This window comes from Serinus canaria, chromosome 1 (genome assembly GCF_022539315.1).
Source record: "Serinus canaria isolate serCan28SL12 chromosome 1, serCan2020, whole genome shotgun sequence".
In the NCBI taxonomy this organism is placed as follows: domain Eukaryota; kingdom Metazoa; phylum Chordata; class Aves; order Passeriformes; family Fringillidae; genus Serinus; species Serinus canaria.
The window spans coordinates 46,571,995-46,588,847 of record NC_066313.1 but is presented as its reverse complement, the minus strand read 5'-3'; the positions used below and the strand labels follow the sequence as shown (position 1 = coordinate 46,588,847).

At 45.7% G+C, this 16,853-nt stretch overlaps 1 protein-coding gene across 1 annotated transcript in view; it reads left to right on the top strand.

Moving 5' to 3' along the window:
- Nucleotides 1-3,015: 3,015 nt before the first annotated feature.
- Nucleotides 3,016-16,853, top strand: part of SLC7A1 (solute carrier family 7 member 1) — a 41,115-nt gene continuing 27,277 nt past the window's right edge. Inside the window, 1 exon segment of the mRNA XM_030234717.2 lies at nt 3,016-3,148. The gene's annotated coding sequence lies outside the window, so the exon portion shown is untranslated.

Below are 16,853 nucleotides of genomic sequence, written 5' to 3'. Positions count from 1 at the left end.
ATTTTTCATTAGCACCATTAGTCCCATGCAGCAGTCTCACAAGGCTTTTGGGGTCCACTTTAATCTCTTGATCTCTTTCTAATCAGAGTGATTTAGTTGCAAAAGACCTCTAAGATCATCAAGTCCAACCATTAACCCAACGCTGCCAAGTCCAGCAGTAAGCCCTCAGTGCCCCTACACATCTTTTAAATACTTTCAGAAATGGTGACTTCACCACTTCCCTGGGCTGCCTGTTCCCTTGCTTGACAACCCTTTTGTTGTTTTTCTTAAAACTTATAGAAGTTTTACTTAATATCTGAGCTAAACCTCCTCTGATGCAATTTTAATTGGTTGTTCAGCCAGATGTTCTTCACTGCTTATTTGGTTTTATTTCCTTAACTATCACTCTCCTCCTTTCTAGGATTCCACTTTATTTTGAAGTTTGAATCTTGGTGTTTCTTCAAGATTCACGTTCAGATGCTATCTCATCCTGCAGCACGCTGGAGAGCTTTCCCACAGTGGTCTCTTATGAATGGTAATGGAAATGGGATCTTGTCAAGTGTGGCACAGATACCATGCTGTTCTTCCAACATCCACAGCTCTTCTGGGCTGTTTGCCACAGTTTTGGGGTCAGCCATGGAAGTTCCATCAACAGTGTATTTTCCAGATTGGGAGCATTGTGCTTCATGGGAAGTAATGTCAAAAGCCTAATCCAAGTCCACCAGTGTCTACCATTATTGATGGGTCTCATCCTGGGCTGCACCAAAAGCAGCATGGCCAGCAGGCTGACGGTGATTCTCCCCCTCTACTCTGCTCTTGTCAGACCCACCTGGAGTGCTGTGTACAGTTCTGGTGTTTCCAACATAAAAAGTTCGTGGAACAGTTGGACCAATCCAAAGGGTGGTCACATAGTTGGTAAGAAGACTGGGACACTGTTGGGGGGTTAGGTTTTGTTTTTTGCTCTTTTTTCCTGTGGAAACATGTAGAATTTCTTCCCACTGAGTTGCTAATTGGCACTGATGGCTTGAGACAGGCGGGCAAGGGGAACTCTTAGTTTTTGGGAGTTTTTTGGGGGGGAGGGTGAGTGGCAGAGATACTGAGAGATTCAGGCTGAGAGAAGGGGCTAAGGCCAGTTCCTGGCTGGCTCTAGCTCTCTCGGCACGGAGGGGACACAGGCTGCAGGCATTGTTGAGAGGATTCGCCACCGCTGCGAGGCTCCGTCCCTGCTGCCTTCTCCTACCACCGTGAGCCAGCGGGGAATCCTGCCCTGCCAGGACACCCCGCAGGTTCCAGCTATTTGCCCTGGAGTTTTGGGACATTCTCGTTCACTGCCCCGGGAGGGTTTGTGAAGCGAAGCCTCCCCTCCATCCCTTCCCATCTTGGCCGAGCAGCCATCGCCATGTGCAGCCGCGGGGGAACCAGCGCCCCCTGCAGGCCCGGGGGAGTCACCGCACCTGCCCCGCCCACTGGGAACCAGCAGCGCCCCTGCCGGCTGTGACCGGAACTGCACCGAAAGTTCCAGGTTCGTTCGGTGTTCCTGCTGTCCGTGTTGTTGTTTGTTTGCTTTGTTATACATACCAGTAAAGAACTGTTATTGCCATTCCCATATCTTTGCCCGAGAGCCCCTTTATTTCAAGATTCTAATTAATTGGAGGGAGGGGGTTTATAGCCTCCATTCCAAGGGAGGCTTTTCTGCCTTCCCTAGCAGACATCTGGCTTGTAAACCAAGACAGACACCTCTCCTGTGAAGACAGATAGAGAGATGTGGTACTGCAATTAGCCAGATAGAAACTTCCCAGCACAGTTCTGAGTACTAGATAGCAGGCATTCTTTATTACAGCATGCTGGGCATTTGGAGGATATTTCCTCTATAATCGATGCCCGGAGTGTCAGGTGTACAGTTTTTATCATAAACACTGATTACATATTCATTAGCTATCCTCACTTCCTTGACTTTATTTTACACAGTCGCAGCCCTTATCAAAGTCCTTCTATTGGTTCTTTGGGGGTCCATCATCAAAGTCCAGCATCCTTTTCAGGGGACTATTCTTTGACCCCTGCTTTTGATTAAGTACAGCAAGATTGTTTTGCTTAACTTCTACTATTTCAGCCTTGCAGAGCTGAGCTGGCATCCTGCTTGCATTTTGCATGACTTCTGTTTGCCTAAGTTACATCCTTCATTTATTTCTCCAAGGCTGTGCTGTTCTGTTCTACTGTCCTTGGTAAGAAGTGTTGTTCCTTATCAAGTGAGTGAAATGCTGTTCTGCTGTCCTTATCAGGGGCTGTTCAGCCTGCAGAAAAGTTTGTGTGGAGACCTCAGAGGAGCCTACCAGTATCTTGGGGAGGCCTACAGGGAAGCTGGTAAGGGACTTTTTATCAGGAACCGGAATCATAGGACAAGAAGTAATGGGTAAAAATTGAAAAGGGAGGAATTTAAGTTAAATATTAGAAAGAAGTTTTTTACTCTGAGGGTGGTGAAACACTGGAAAAGGTTGCCCGGGGAGACTGTGGATATCCCAACTGTGGCAGTCTTGAAGGACACATTGGATAATGCTTTGAGCAACCTGATCGAGTGGGAGGTATCCCTGCCCACAGCAGGAGAGTTTAGGACTGGATGACCTTTAAGGCCCATTCCCAACCCTTAACACTCTGTGTTACCCACTGCATCCATTTCATGCTGGCATCTCTTGCTCAACCATATTCTGCAGAATCTGTCAGCTCTTAGAGCATGATGCGTGTTACAGCTGAATGGATGATTCAGTCCAACCCAGCCCCTCAGTTCTCACTCCCAGGGAGCATCAGGAGAGAAAGAAAAGCCGAGTAGCTTTTCAGCCCACGCCGAACGAGCGGCATCAGCCATTTGCAGGGAGCTGGCCTGTGAAGCCCATTCCTGCCCCGGGGAGGCGATCTCCGCGGCCGTGCCCATCCACGCGGTTCTCCTGCGCCAGGCGATCCAGGCTTCCACACGCCGGCCTACCTACCCCTCGATCCCGCGCTACCCCCGGCCCACCCCCTAGAGCACGTACAGCTCTTCCCACGTGGAACAGCGCCTCCCATTCATTGGGAGGTGCGGCGGGGCGGGCGGGCCCGCGCAGAACATCTAAAGCGGCCGCGGCGAGCGGGGGGTCGCGGCTGCGCTGCCTCGCCGCTTGCCCGAGCCCGCGGCTGGGTGAGTGTGGGACGGAGCGGGCGGGGGCCCCACGCGGCGGGCGCGTCCATCTTGTGGGGGGTGGGCGCAGCGCGGCCCTGCGCCCTCCTGGGCCGCCGCCGCCGGCCCCGGGGCGCCTCCCTGCCGGACAGACCCCCTCCCTTCGCCTCGCCTGACCGCCACCCCCTTCCCTTTTTTTGCCTGTCTTCTCCGCGGTGCCAGCAGCGCCGCAAGGAACGTGCTGTGCTGGAGGTGAAGGCCCAGGTGCCGAGGAGAGACCTGTCCCTGACGCCCTCAGCGTGTCCAGGGCGGCTCCCGAGGGACTGCCATGCTGTGCTTTGCTTCCTTCGTCAAATTGCAAAAGAGACTGAGAATTTACCGAGAATGCGGATATCGCCCGCATCCCAGGCCCGTTTCCCAGGAGTTCTTGTAGCCTGCTGCTCCCGAACCTGCTCCTGTGAGCAGGACAGGGAATTATCTCCATTTGGACTGTCAGCGCTTTGCAGGCAGCTCCTGTAGCTAACAGATGGGTCTCATCGTTTTCTGAATTGTATGTGTGAATGTGGGTGGCAGATGGGGTGGAGCAAGGGGAACCCGCTAAAAATCCTTAAGAGGACATTTGTATGCAGCTAAGGTTGGAGAGGAAGATTGGGACTTCATAGGAAATTGCTAGTTGGTTCTGTTGTCAGCTGCTAGAAACCTTAGTTTTGGAGCAAGGCAGTGTTTTGGTAGGTGCTGTATAGAGTCGTGACGGAAAGGCAGTTGCAGCTCTACAGAGGCTGAGATCTGGGCCGAAGAGCTGCTGATGATAGTGGTGCTGAAGGTTGATGAGTTGGCTGGCTCACTTGCCTGTGGTCATGTGAAAACATTACTTTGTGCTTGAGCAGTGACTGCATGGTGAAGTCCGACATCAGCTGAACTAGTGGATCCCTGCCTCCCTTTGCCCAGCTCCGTGGACTCTGCTAAGCCACGGGGACAAGTGTTGAAGCTGTGGTCACGCATGGCAATGCCAGTGTCATGTAGGACCCTCTGCAGTGGCACAGCAATGCCTCTTGAAGCTGGTCCTTCACTCGCTGATGCTTGACTGTCTGCCATCTCCAAGTTAGAGGCAAAAACAATGAAAACTTGGAAAGAACAGGCAGAAATTTATCTTTCTGGTCATGTGCTCTATGGACTTCTGTCGCCTTCAGTGGCCATCTGGACTTGTTTTTTGGACAAGCTTTCCATATAATGCAAAAGACTGTGTAAGGTCACAGGCTCCTTAGCTGCAAGTGCCGAACCTGGCACAAAGCAGGAGCAAGCTTGTGCATTGCCACAAGCTTTGAAAGTTACTTTGCATTCAAGCACTTGAAGTATCTTGCATTTTGAGTGATCTGACAGGGTCAGACCTTGGCTGTGCTCCATCACATGCGTGCTTTAGGTGGTCACATTGGCTTTGAAATAAAGCCTTTTCTTGGGCAGGGGAGCTAGTTGGTGTTTAGTCCCCGATTTATGCCACTTCAGTGGTATTTGTAAAACTTTGAGTCTTGCTGCTTGTAGGTCTGTGCTTAACAGTGAGGAGGTGTGTTCAGAAGGCACTTCTTGTTTCGAGTGGGCTGTAACAGAAACCTGAGGTCTGCTAGGCTTCTAATTCAGGCATTTCAGTTGTGCATGTGGTTGAGATGCAATATTCTCGAGTCCTCGTGGAGTATATTCTTGCAATGTTTTTTCTAAATAAAAAGCATTATTTCAGAGAAGAAAAAGCTAGTAATTCTTTAACTAGTTACTGGAGAAACCAGTTCCAAGGTTATTGTTCAAAGATTTGTCGCTCCCTCTTTTTTTTTCCTTCTCTTTTACCTTCTTTTTTTTTCTTTCCTTCCTTGTTTCTTCCTGTGTAATCTGTTGCCATGCGGCAGGTAGTGTTCATTCTCATGGTGGTGTGCCTGTGTTCTGTGACTCTGTTTTCAGGCATGTGACATGGTAAATGGTTGGATTTGGTCATCTTGGAGTCCTTTTCCAACCTTAACAATAGCATGATTCTGAGATGAGTGGAACGAGTTCCAATCTAGCTGGTGTTGAGCACAGTTGCTGGCTTGGTGTGGGCAAGAGAGAGGGGGAAAAAAGGAGTAGTGGGAAAAGAAGAAAAAGCAGATGGGAAAAAAGAGAGGGAGAAATATGGTCTGAGTGCTGGAGGCAGGGGTCTTATTGCAATTACTGCCTCTGCTACCTTTAGTTCACTCTTGATCTAGCAAGTTCCTCAAGCTTGAGGATAGGTTAACTAGACTTTGGTAGCCTTTCAGAAATGTCACTTCCAATTGTATCCCAGCTTTAAGTGAATAGAAAACAAAGTGGTAACTTTAATTTTCTTCTCTTGACCCATATCTGCGATGCTAAAAGCATCGGTGTAGAGTGGGGCAGGAGGAAAAAAGAGTGAATTACTTTGTCTGCAGATGTGCTGAGGAGATGCTGGCTTGATCCTGACGGGATTTATTGGCTCTGTCTTCCAGTGGTGACAAAGGCAGATGGGGATGCAATACAGCCCCCTTTGCTGCTCCTGAAGGATGAGCTAGGAAATCCTGCTGTCTTCACTCTGTATGTGGAGAAGCCAGTGCTACTGACCATCAGCACCATGAGGCTGTGTGGTGTGGAGAGCTGCTTCAGTGCTTCAGGCAGAGTTGATTGGGGTCAGCTGCAGCCAGTGCTGACCCAGTTAGTGATGCTAGTCATAGCTTGATTAGGGAGTGCTGATGTAGGAGGTTTATTTGGATGTGTATGCAGCAGGAGTATATGCAGTGTTCAAGAAATTACTGTGATTTGATAAATGAGCTGTTTCTTTAAGCTGAAGAATAGCTTACTTTTGTCAGGTGACATTCTTAAAATAAACTAGTTGGAAAATGCATTGTTGCGTTTGTAGAACAAGATTGTTTTGTTGAAGTGACTCTTCTATAAAGCAGTTTCAGCTAACAAAGTAAATAATGTGTTGTATCTTTAGAAAATATTCCACAGGGAATTAGTTATCTGAGGTAACCAGAATGTAGTCTTCTATCATTAGATTGCCAATTGAACTTTGCTGGGGGTTGCACACTGCCTGATAGCTGGTTGATGATCCATGTGATACAATCCCCGAGCAATGGGTGCTGCTGCATGCCACTTCATTTTTTTTTTTCCCTCCAAAAAGTTCATAAAACAGGGTGACCTGTAACATATGTGATGTGGAGATTCTTACTGTTTGTCTCACATTGCAGGGACAGGCTGGTTTGTGTGCTTGTAGCTTCCAAAAGCCCTTGAGGAGGGCATTGAGAAGAATACAGCACTTGGCTGTTCTGGGTTGAAGTGCAGAAGTGCTGTACCATTGTGTGTCTGTCTGTGCTGACCCCAGGTGCATTAGGCATGACTGTTCTGACTGTGCAGTTGGCTGGGAGAAAGGAGCAAAATGTTCTGGTACCACGAGCAAAACGAAGGCGCAACAGCCAGAAGTCATCAGCTGGATGATGGATTAGGGTGGAGGTGCTACATCTTCTTGGAGGAGAAGAACAATAGGTGTTTGTTGGGGTTTTGGAAGTGAGAACTTCTGTGAGATGGGAGCAGAAATTTGGCTTCTAGCAGATTTATAGTTCAGGAAAGGTACCAACACAAGCAATATAGTGGAAAGTGTAACAGCTAAGTAACTGAAAAGAGCTGAAGCAAAGAAGATAAAAGAGCTGAAGCAAAATGCTTATGCTTTGCTCTGGAAGTGCTAGGATCAGTGCTTGGACGGTCCTGAAATCCTGAGGTTTTCTCCAGAAAACCCTATTTTTGAGGAAAGCAAGAATAAGGAGGAGTTGTTGCTCTTGTGAGAAAAGTGCATATCTGAGTTGTTAAAATCCCTAAGACTATTCAAAGACTTTCACCATCCTTTTATTAAGTGTCCACAGAAAGGCCAGTCAAAATTCATCAAGGTGTTTCTGCTTCAGCTGGGTTTAGATGCAGTCCTGTCTTCTGTCTTGTGCATCTGTCTGGTGGAGTTTTTGTAGATGTTTGCTAGAGTAATGTAGTAAGTACTACACTAGGAGTAGTTACTGGGGAAAGCAGGTACCTCTGGAGGGCCATAGCTCCCATCTTTCCTCCAAAGGGAAAAAAGTTCATGCCTGGAGGTGCCTGTCTTAGCCTGTGGGTTAAGAGGGGGTGAGATGATTCCCTGAGTCTGCTTTGGAGTGGGCTGAAACTAGTCAAGAGGACTCCTGCCCCTCATAACCTGGTTGGCATGTGAAGAAACACAAGGATGATCCCCAAAAAAACTTGGACAAGCGATGAAGCCTCACTGTTGTGCTTTGGCTGCCCCAGATAAACCATCACAAATGTTAGAGCACTTTCGAACCTGTTTTTTCCTTTGAAGGAAATACCTGGAGAGCAGAACAGCATGGTATAGGTCACCATCAAAAACACAACAGCAGTGCTTTACCTGTTCAGACCCTTGGGGGGGAAATGGTAATTATCATTTGTTTCACTTACATTGCTTTAAAACCACCTATTTTCTTCTGCAAGTCTCAGCACAGGGGAGCTAAGCAGAATATTTACAGCCAGTTGTTTGTTTCCTTCTTGCTGTCACTTAAAGCACCTTGCAGTGGCAGAGCTTCTTATACTTCAAAGTTTCTTGTTCTAGGTAAGTGACATGGGGAGAGAGGGCATTGTACATGTTTGGAGAGGTGTTGCATTATACATTTCAGCACACTTCTCAAAGACTGTCATATCTAGGTCTCTGTCTGTTCCCTCTGTCCCATAAACATAATTAGGAATGATTTCCTTTGATGCCAGAATGATGATGTGAAAAAATACAACATTGTTCTAAAAAGTTGAGCAGACTGGATGATATTAGTCATTTTTCTCCCAATGAAAAGTGTGTACTTACTCCAAACACTGTATTTTGCTGATAGGGACACAATTATTTTTAAGGATAGCAGTATAACTTCCCTTGACAGGACTGTGTTCTGTGTCTTCACTTACCTCTGTTACTGGGTTGCAGGAGCATTTTTTGGGGCAGACCAGGCTTCTGCATGAAGGGCAGGGAGGTGCAGGTGGCAATTCCAACACATTCAGAAAACTGAGTAAGATTTTAGCCTACAGATTGGATAAGTACTACACTGGTGGGGTTGAATTAAAAGTAGATGACAAATCTGTTTTTTTTGCTCACAGGATTTAATTGCTTCTCTAAGTTGACTTGTGCTTCCAAGGGAGTCTGAACAGGCTTTCTTCATGGAGAGATGTGGGTTGCAAGACCTGTTTTTCTGCCACACAGATGGCAGAATAAACTGTAAGGGTGTCTACAAGGTAATGCTTGTCCTTGTGCAAATCAGGGGGCTGAGTCTGCATGGTATTTTGCAGTGGCCTCATGTCTAGGTTCAGGCCAAGTCTGCCAAGTTTCTGCATTTCTTACCTCCTGGTATCACTGTGACCTGCTGTCACGTCTCCGTCAACTTTCACATCCAGCAGCTTTCTGCCCAAGCCCCTCTTGGGGCTGGCCAGTGTGCAGGATCCTTGTGTGTGACACTGGCAGCAGTGAAATACGTGGGTCATGGTCTGGCTCACGGTTTGGTTGGTCAGTGTCATCTTTGCTTTTTGAGGGGAAAAAAACCCCTTAAATCCTACAAACTTTAGCAAGTCTTTCTTTGATCCAGAAAAGGAGCAGGAAGTCTTTTGTCGTGATTTTCATAGAAGTTCTGACATAAATATGAAATTTGCTGTGTTTGGATGCCTCTTTTCCTCAGTCCTTCCCTATCAGCAGCCTTGCAGCCATGATTGTTTGGGTTAGGTGGAGGCAAAACTCTACTTAAACAACAGCTTTCCTGTTCTGGAGCAGGAGAAAGATGAATGATGAACGTGTGCCTAAGAAAAGACTATTTACCCAAAGCAAAAAATCCTCCACACCTACCTCACTGTGAAATTTAATTCCACATCAGTGTTCTAGCACTTTTCTGATGAGATTTATTTAAGTAGAATGTATGAAAACTAGGTTGTCATACCTGTGTGTAAAAGCAGGAATGGTTAGTTACCCCACTGACATGCTAATCAAACATAATGCTTTTATGATTTGCCATGCTCTGTACTTAATTTAGACTTAAATGCCTAAAACAGATGCAGTTTTCCAAGGCATTTTGTTGTAAATCCATCAGTTTAGGAGCTGTGAAGTCTTTGCAGTGATGGCTTGTGGGATAGCATGCAAAGCATCTTTGAGACTGAATTTTTTTCCACATAGCCCCATACTTTATCTCCTCTGCTCCACCTCCTTGCACCATCTTCAGCTCCTGTTTTTCTCTGTGTGTGTGTCTAGGCTACACTGATGTAGGCATATCCTGTAGACCTGGCAGCCAGGTTCTGTGGCTGACCTGAACAACCAAGTCCCATCTCAAAAGGACCATCCCTGGTGAGGCACATGTCATGGGCTGGCGGGGAAGGGGAGTTGTTTACTGGCCCAACAAATTGGAACATTTCCATATCCCAGTTACACTGGTAGTGTGGCCACACCATTGGTGCTCAGCATGCCTCTCTGCCTTCAATTGGGCTGTCCAGGCTGCCTCATTTAGGGCTTCCTCGTGTGGGAGCTTCTCATGCTGTTCCAAGGCAGCTGAGGCACTGGTGGCCCATCCAAGCCATGCACTGTGGTCTCCTTCAGCCCTGAGTGACCCTGGTCAGTGGAGTAGGTCTGGTCAATGGGCAGTACTAATTGGATCAGATGGTAGGATTCAGTCATTGCTTTCATTCCAGTGTGCATCAGGGCACTGCCTGTTAGGGGAAGGCCTTTCTGAAGAACTTGATCGTAGGAATTACTTGGAAGAGGCATGTGGGGAACTGCAGACATGCAGCAGCCTCTCTGCTGCAGGAGAGGATGTGTCTGCTGCACACACCAGCCAAGCGAGGGCTGTGAAGTGCTTGTCTGTGCCTGCAGTGATGAGCACGTGATGCTTGGAAGGAGCTGATCCCTCCCCAGCCCTTGAATTATGGCTGGAATGTGGGAATACTGAATCTAAAAGCAAACATTTTAATTCCTTTCACAGTCAGCGTCTCTTTTGTATGGTGTAAATCATAGTTGCAAAAAGCTTTAGTGTTAGGTCTGTAGTCATGCAAACGCCCTCAGATGGCTGTAATATATTTTTAAATTCAGCTAGTGTGTTCAATGAGAAATTAACTTGAGTTTCTGTAAAAAAAAAGAGAGGTTTTTCTTAATTATTCCACTGTATTGAGTCTCCAACCCTCCAAGAGCCACACCAGGGTGCAGAGTTGGCAGGTCTCACTTGGAATTCTGCATGGGGCAAGCCATTAAATGCCTGCAAAACAGTGGAAAGACTGCTAAATTAACAAAAGTGTATTGTAATTACTTTGCTAATGACTTAGTTTTGATAGCAGGAACCTAAAGGAGTGATGTAGTGTATTTTGAATTTTCATAGAACCCTAGAATGGTTTGGATTTTAAGGAAGCTTTGAAGTTCCATGCAGTAGAATCTACCTGCCATGGGGTTATTCAATGCCCCATCCATCCTGACTCTAAATGCTTAATTTGCATACACAGTTACCCAGGGATAGCAAAACCTTTCTCAGAAGCCTGCAATAACCTTGGCATAAGGCAAGGTGCCCCATGACTTGACCACATACAATTTCTGTTCCCCTTCCTCCCTGAATGAGTGGGTCCAGCACAGTCTGAGTACTCCCTTATGTGAGCCATTCCTCTGAAGTTTGTTACAGTGTGTTTTCTCTGAAAAAGCTATTCAGACTCTTCCATCTCATTCACAGAAACAACACTCCTGCTTTCCCAGCAAGGGAAAGGGATCTTTTGCTTCAATTCTGTACTCTTTATGGTAATGGAAGTTTTTAATTGGGACAGCATTTTTAAATTGGGACAGTTTTTTAATTGGTTCAGCAGTGTCTGAGCATGCCTGTTTGAGAAGCCACTGGTCTTCAGACATGCTGATCCACAGGGGTGGCCACAGGTCCATGGTCCAGCCTGTCAATGAGGCAGGATTCTCATGGGTCCTTGGCAAGGGTGACCAGGGTCTGCAGCTGCCTCGTGGTCCTGCCTCCAGCTGGAGCTGCCACTGCTCTCCATGACCTACCTGCTGGCCTCTGCCTGTTCCCTGCTGCTCAGAGACATAGCAAAGTCCAATTGTTTATACCCACTTTGATCTGCCCCTTGTCTGCAGCTGAAAGTCCCAGCTTGGCTGTGCCCTTCATCCTGGTAAAAATAATGGTGTTTGGGGAAGTCTTCTCCTTCCTTTCTTCTATCAGTCTGATTAGATGTGTCCCATGTCTGTACAGGATACTTTTTGTTCTGCATGAAGGTTGGGGCTCTTAATGTTTGTTTGTTTCCCCACTATTGTTTTAATAACAAACCAACTTCTGTTGCTGTCTAACTTACTTCCTTATCCCCTAAGGGACATTTCCCACCTTCTTCCAAGCACTGTGCTCCAAGGACCCCAACTGGTTTATGCTGAATGACATGGCCAGGGCTTTTGGCTAAGCAAAGTTCTGTCTTCATTTTATCTGGGTTTAAGGTGACAGAAGCTCACTTATTTAATATTGTTTCCCAGAGCATTATTTTTTTTTCTGTTCAATACCAAGGCTGAGTCCCTGGCAGATTATGGACAATGGGTTGTTTCAAGTGAATCACTGCCAGTCTGTCTCAGGCTTTCATTTGGGAAGTTTAATTATCAGTGGAGATCCCCTTTGGTGTTATGACAAATTGAGGGACTTAAATCAAGCAATTTTCTTGCAAGGTGTAATTTGAAGTCATGCTGAGGAACTGTTTGAGGAGACTGTACTAGAACTGGTGGGAGACTTTTCAATTAGATATTTTTTCTTCAGAAAATAGTGATTCATGTAATTAGAGAGGTGTGATTCCCTTTAATGGCTAAGCAGGAAGACATTTCCTTAACTTTTTTATCTCTGAGGAGCTGTGGATGGCAAAGGTGCAGCTGTCCTCAAAACGTCCGGGTGCTGTTTTGAGCTGACATGATCATTACCAGCTGAAATTTGAGGTGTGGGCTGAAAGGGCTGAGGTCACTGCTAGCACCTTTCACTGGATGGTGCTTCTCAGATGGGCATCTATCCTGGAAAGTGTCACCTAGCTCTCTTCTGCCCTGGCTGCTGTTTGTGGTCAGCTGTAGTCGCAGTGTTGAGTTTGTTTTAGTGGTGGTGGTTTTCAGCATGATTCCCCAGGTGGTTATTCTGGTACAGCTATGGATGATAGGCAGCAGGCTGGGGAGAGGAAGATCTGGTTTCGTGATTGAACCCTGCCAAAACAAACATGTTGTCTGGCTGCTCCTGTTTTCCCTGTTTTGAGGCAGGGTGCACTATACCCAGTTAGAGTCTGAAAGGTATTTCTGTAACCTTGGGTGGTGGAGATCTGATATTGTACCCTGTCCCAGCCTTCCATTGTGCCCGCAGTTGGAAAGTGATTGGAACATCAAATTCCCCACTGCAAATTAAGCATGATATGGTGTGTGTTTCCACAGTAGGGGAATTAGTGTTTATCCAGCCTTTTCCCAGTTGAATGGCTTACTGTGTGCCACATTTGATGATAATCATAGCTGGAGCTTTGTGCAGAAGAAAGGGCATCTCAACTTCTATTTTGGAGATTTTGAAGCTTGAATTTTGAGTGTTTGAAGTGCTCTTCTCATGACTTCCACAGCAGAAACCTCTCTCCTTTTGTCAAAAATAACTGCTCATTTCAAAATCGATTTTGTGTATCATGACAAATAACCCAGATTGACTTTTCTGCAGGTATTGAGACAAAACACTGAAGTTTGCTTGCTTTGAAATTTTGGGGAAGTTGAGGGCTCCTCTCTGAACTTGTGCAAAAGGATGGTCTTTGCCATCCTGGAAGCTGTCCTGGGATGAGAGGATTTTCTGACCTTGCTATAGGCAGTAGCCATGACAGTTTGGAAAGCAGCTGAGTGAGCTGCCAGCACCTGGTGTTTGCCCATGGTGGTTATTGAGCACTGTCCTCATGTCCAGTGGGACTTGGTGGTCACCTTTCAGTAACTGGTTTTTGGTCAGTGGGTGGTATAGGGATTATAAAGAGCACCTCACTGCACCTTTTCCAGTGGAAGAAATTCTCCAGGTCTGTGAGACACGGGGAGAGGAGTGGGTGATGCTGCTTTGAAAATGTTCCTAATACTCAGGAGATTGAGGAACAGAAACCTGCAGCATGCCCAGCTGTCTATGACAATGGGCTGGTCCCGCAGTACCACTGCCCTGGTGGTGTTAAATGATCTGATCAGCAAAAGAGGGTAATATGATACCCTTCAGACAGGCAGTGTGCCTTTAAGCAGGTGAAAAGGATTGGGTTTTGTGTACACTGCACACCCACTCCTGTGCATGCCTCTATCTTTGTTTAATGTGTTGTTTGTATTTAACTGCCTGGCTCCCTTCCTCTGAGCAGCAAATGCCTTGCTAGTGGCTGATCTTGATTTTTAATGACAAAATTGGCAAAGAATTTAACATTAATGTCTGTATATGTATATAAGTATATACACTCAAATGTAATCTAGATTAATGTATATTGAGATATATGCATACATTTGCACACATATTAAAAAAATAATGATAAGCAATAAGGGAACAGTTTAACAGCTCATAGACAATACCTTCCTTTTCTAGTTAAAATACTTCAGCAAAACAACATCTCTTCACACACAATGAAACAAGTCCAAAGAATTGCAGCTGCTTTGGTGGCTTTTGGCTTGGACTCCCTGCCATTGCTGCTATAGTGTGATAACTTCCAGCTTTGCATAATGCCTTTTCTTTCACTGGCCTTTTTGCTGGTGGCTGCATCTGCTGCAGATGGCTACAGTCGAAGTCTCTGAGTCGGTCCTCAGCATTTGTCCCAAGTGTGTCTTCCCTAAACTGCCTGCCCTCTCCAGCCCAGCTGATGGGGACACTTGCAGCTGCTTCAGGGACACAGCCAGATGCAGCTTAGGGTCTGATGCCACATCCTTTGCTTCTGTTTCTAAAAGTCCAGGGATAGGTGCTCAAATACTTGTTGGGAAGGCTCAGCATCTTCTGTAGTCATCTTGACTCTGCTCTGTTTCTTGTTGCAGAGTAACATAAAACATTGGAGTTTTCCAAGGCAAGACATTTTGGAAGGATGTATCTGACACAATTTTTGTTTTAAACTGGAATGGATCACACCCAGGACTGATGTGCCTTGGTGATTTGGTTTTCTGGATGATGCTTCAGAAAGCATTCAGAAGATCTAGTTTGGTCCCTTACTTTATGATCTTTTGCTTTTAGGAGTCTGCAGTCAAATCTGACACCCCAAAAATACTTGTAATGCTAACAGCAGTAGTAGGAATTGAGGTTTTCCACCTCTTCCTCTGTAGGACTTCTGTGTGAATGATGCTGCCTTGGGAATGGAAGCTGCAAAACCAGCCTTTTGGAAAGGGCTCCTGAAGGGGTTTGTTACCTATGTGTTGATCAACTGGTTGGCATCATCACTGCATGCCTGTTTGGAGACCACATTTGCACTAAAAATACAGGGTGAAAACCATGCTACATTGTCAAATATACCAGCACCAGCGCAAGCTCTTTGTTCTGCAGACTTGTAGCAGTGATTCTGCAGCTGTATGAGGGATGTTTCTCCTCAGCATTCTTTTGGTCTTCAACAAATGTCACATTGTCCACAGGACGTGACTTTACTGTGAGAGAAGGGTGCTGATGGCAGTAGCCATTTCCATGTGTTTGAAAATGGATATAAGCATGTGTGGGACAATGTTGAATGAAGATTTCAGCTCACTGGTCCTCCTCTCCAAGGATATGTCTAGGGACTTTGTTGGACATGCAGCAAGGTTAGGCTTAGGTTTTCTTCTTTCCTTAGTAGAAAACTCCTTGTTCTGCGTAATCAGCTTTAGTTTTATCCTCTTCTGCAAATTGGAGAAGAAAATTCTCAGGAGCAGCAGTGCCTTGAAGTAGGTAAGGGGTGGTGTTTCAGAAGTTGAAACAACTTGTAATTGTTGAGGAAGTGATAGTATTGCTTATGTAAAATGGTGCCCTGTCAGCTTATTTTTACACATGGTGTTTTATGTTTAGCTGGACAGATGTTTATTATGGTTTACTTTTTGCTGTTAACCACATGGCAGATTGCTTATTTTCTTATGGGTTTGAGGAACAGGGAAGGAAATCTACCAACCTGATATAATAGGTATGTTAACTATTAGATAAAAGGAGGAAGAATATCTTATTTTATTTGAAAATACAATGGAGTCAAGACACAAAAAGTTGGACAGGGAACAAAAGTAATAAACATAAAATGCACTGTAAATAAAACACCAGTAGCAGTTGGGCTATTGAAGTTGGTGGGAGCTTTGCCATTGACTTTGGTGGGACAGGATTCACCCAAGGATGTGGCCCCTGACCCAGGATCCACCCTGCTAGGATACCTGGGTGTGTCCTTGCTTCCCACTACTCCCAAAGATCTTGGCTCCAGCCAGAACATGGAGATACCCAAAGTCTTGGGGTGAAACCAAGCCATTTCTGACCCAGGGTCTGAGTGGCTGGGACTTGCAGCTCAGTGTTTCTCACCAGAGAAACCAGAGCTAAGGCAGGGGTGAGAGCTAGGCATGTGCAGAACAAAACTCATCTATATTCATTCAGATTCAAGTTTCCTCAGCTTGAAGGTGGTTAGGTACCATCTGGAAACATTTCTGGAATAATTTATATTGTTTTATGTTATTAGGATTGCATTATGCCACAGGAATACTGACTGTGCATTCAAAAAAAAAAAAGGCTCATCATTTCAAGTGAGGCTGGGAGTGGAACCAGCCCAGAACAAAGGGTCACTTCAAAGTCAAGGATGACTGTTTCAGAAGGCGAAATCACAGCTGGATCCAACTTCTAAGGAGGGGAAAAATCATAATCTCTGCCAAAATCACCCTTTGATACACTTGCAAAGATAACAAATGATACACAGAAGGTTTTGGGCAGAGGTGTAATGACTCTGTACTGTATCCTGCTAAACCAAAAGATCATTTTCCTGAAAAAAATCCCTCTTGTCTTCACTGAAGGTCTCTTTGTTAAGTGACAGTGAATATAATTGAAAGTAAAAGGTTGATTTGGTACCTGCTGTTTCAAAAGCAAAGAAAACATGTAAGAGATGCTTGGATGGTGATTAGTGGCCTGTGAGATGAATGACAGTGCTGTGTGTGAGTGTCACAGAACATGGCTGCATTGCAGGCTCTCTGTTTGTTACCTGCAGGCTATAGGAAGTATTCTATTCACAAGAGAGATGCTCAGATTTTGACATGTTTTTTGTGAAAGAGGCAGTTGATATCTTAATCTGGAGTTTACTTGGAAGACCACTGTCTGCTGGCTTTAAGCCAATTGCAGGATGCTGGTCTTAATTTCCAGGTCTGTCATAATTAAATAGCCCCTCTTCTAAGTAAATTTTTCATAAAAATCAGTTCTGCTTCATTGTTGATGGCTGTAGTACAGCTATGCACACCTGTAGATAGGCCCAAGGGAGCTTCCAAACGAAATTGCTTTGAAATATGTTTCTTCTGGGACACTCTCGAGTGATATATAAACTTGAAATAATTCACTAGGTTATTTTTTTTTTTTTTTTAGTGAATAAATTGTCCCCCTGCCCCCTAGGACCTTGCCAAGTTCTCATCCTGATCCTCCATCTCTGCACCAGGGGTCTGTTCCTCTCCTGGTAACGTTGCCCCTCCCCAGCCCTGTTTTTGCCAAGGAAGTGATTTCTCATGATGTGTGTGTCTGTGACA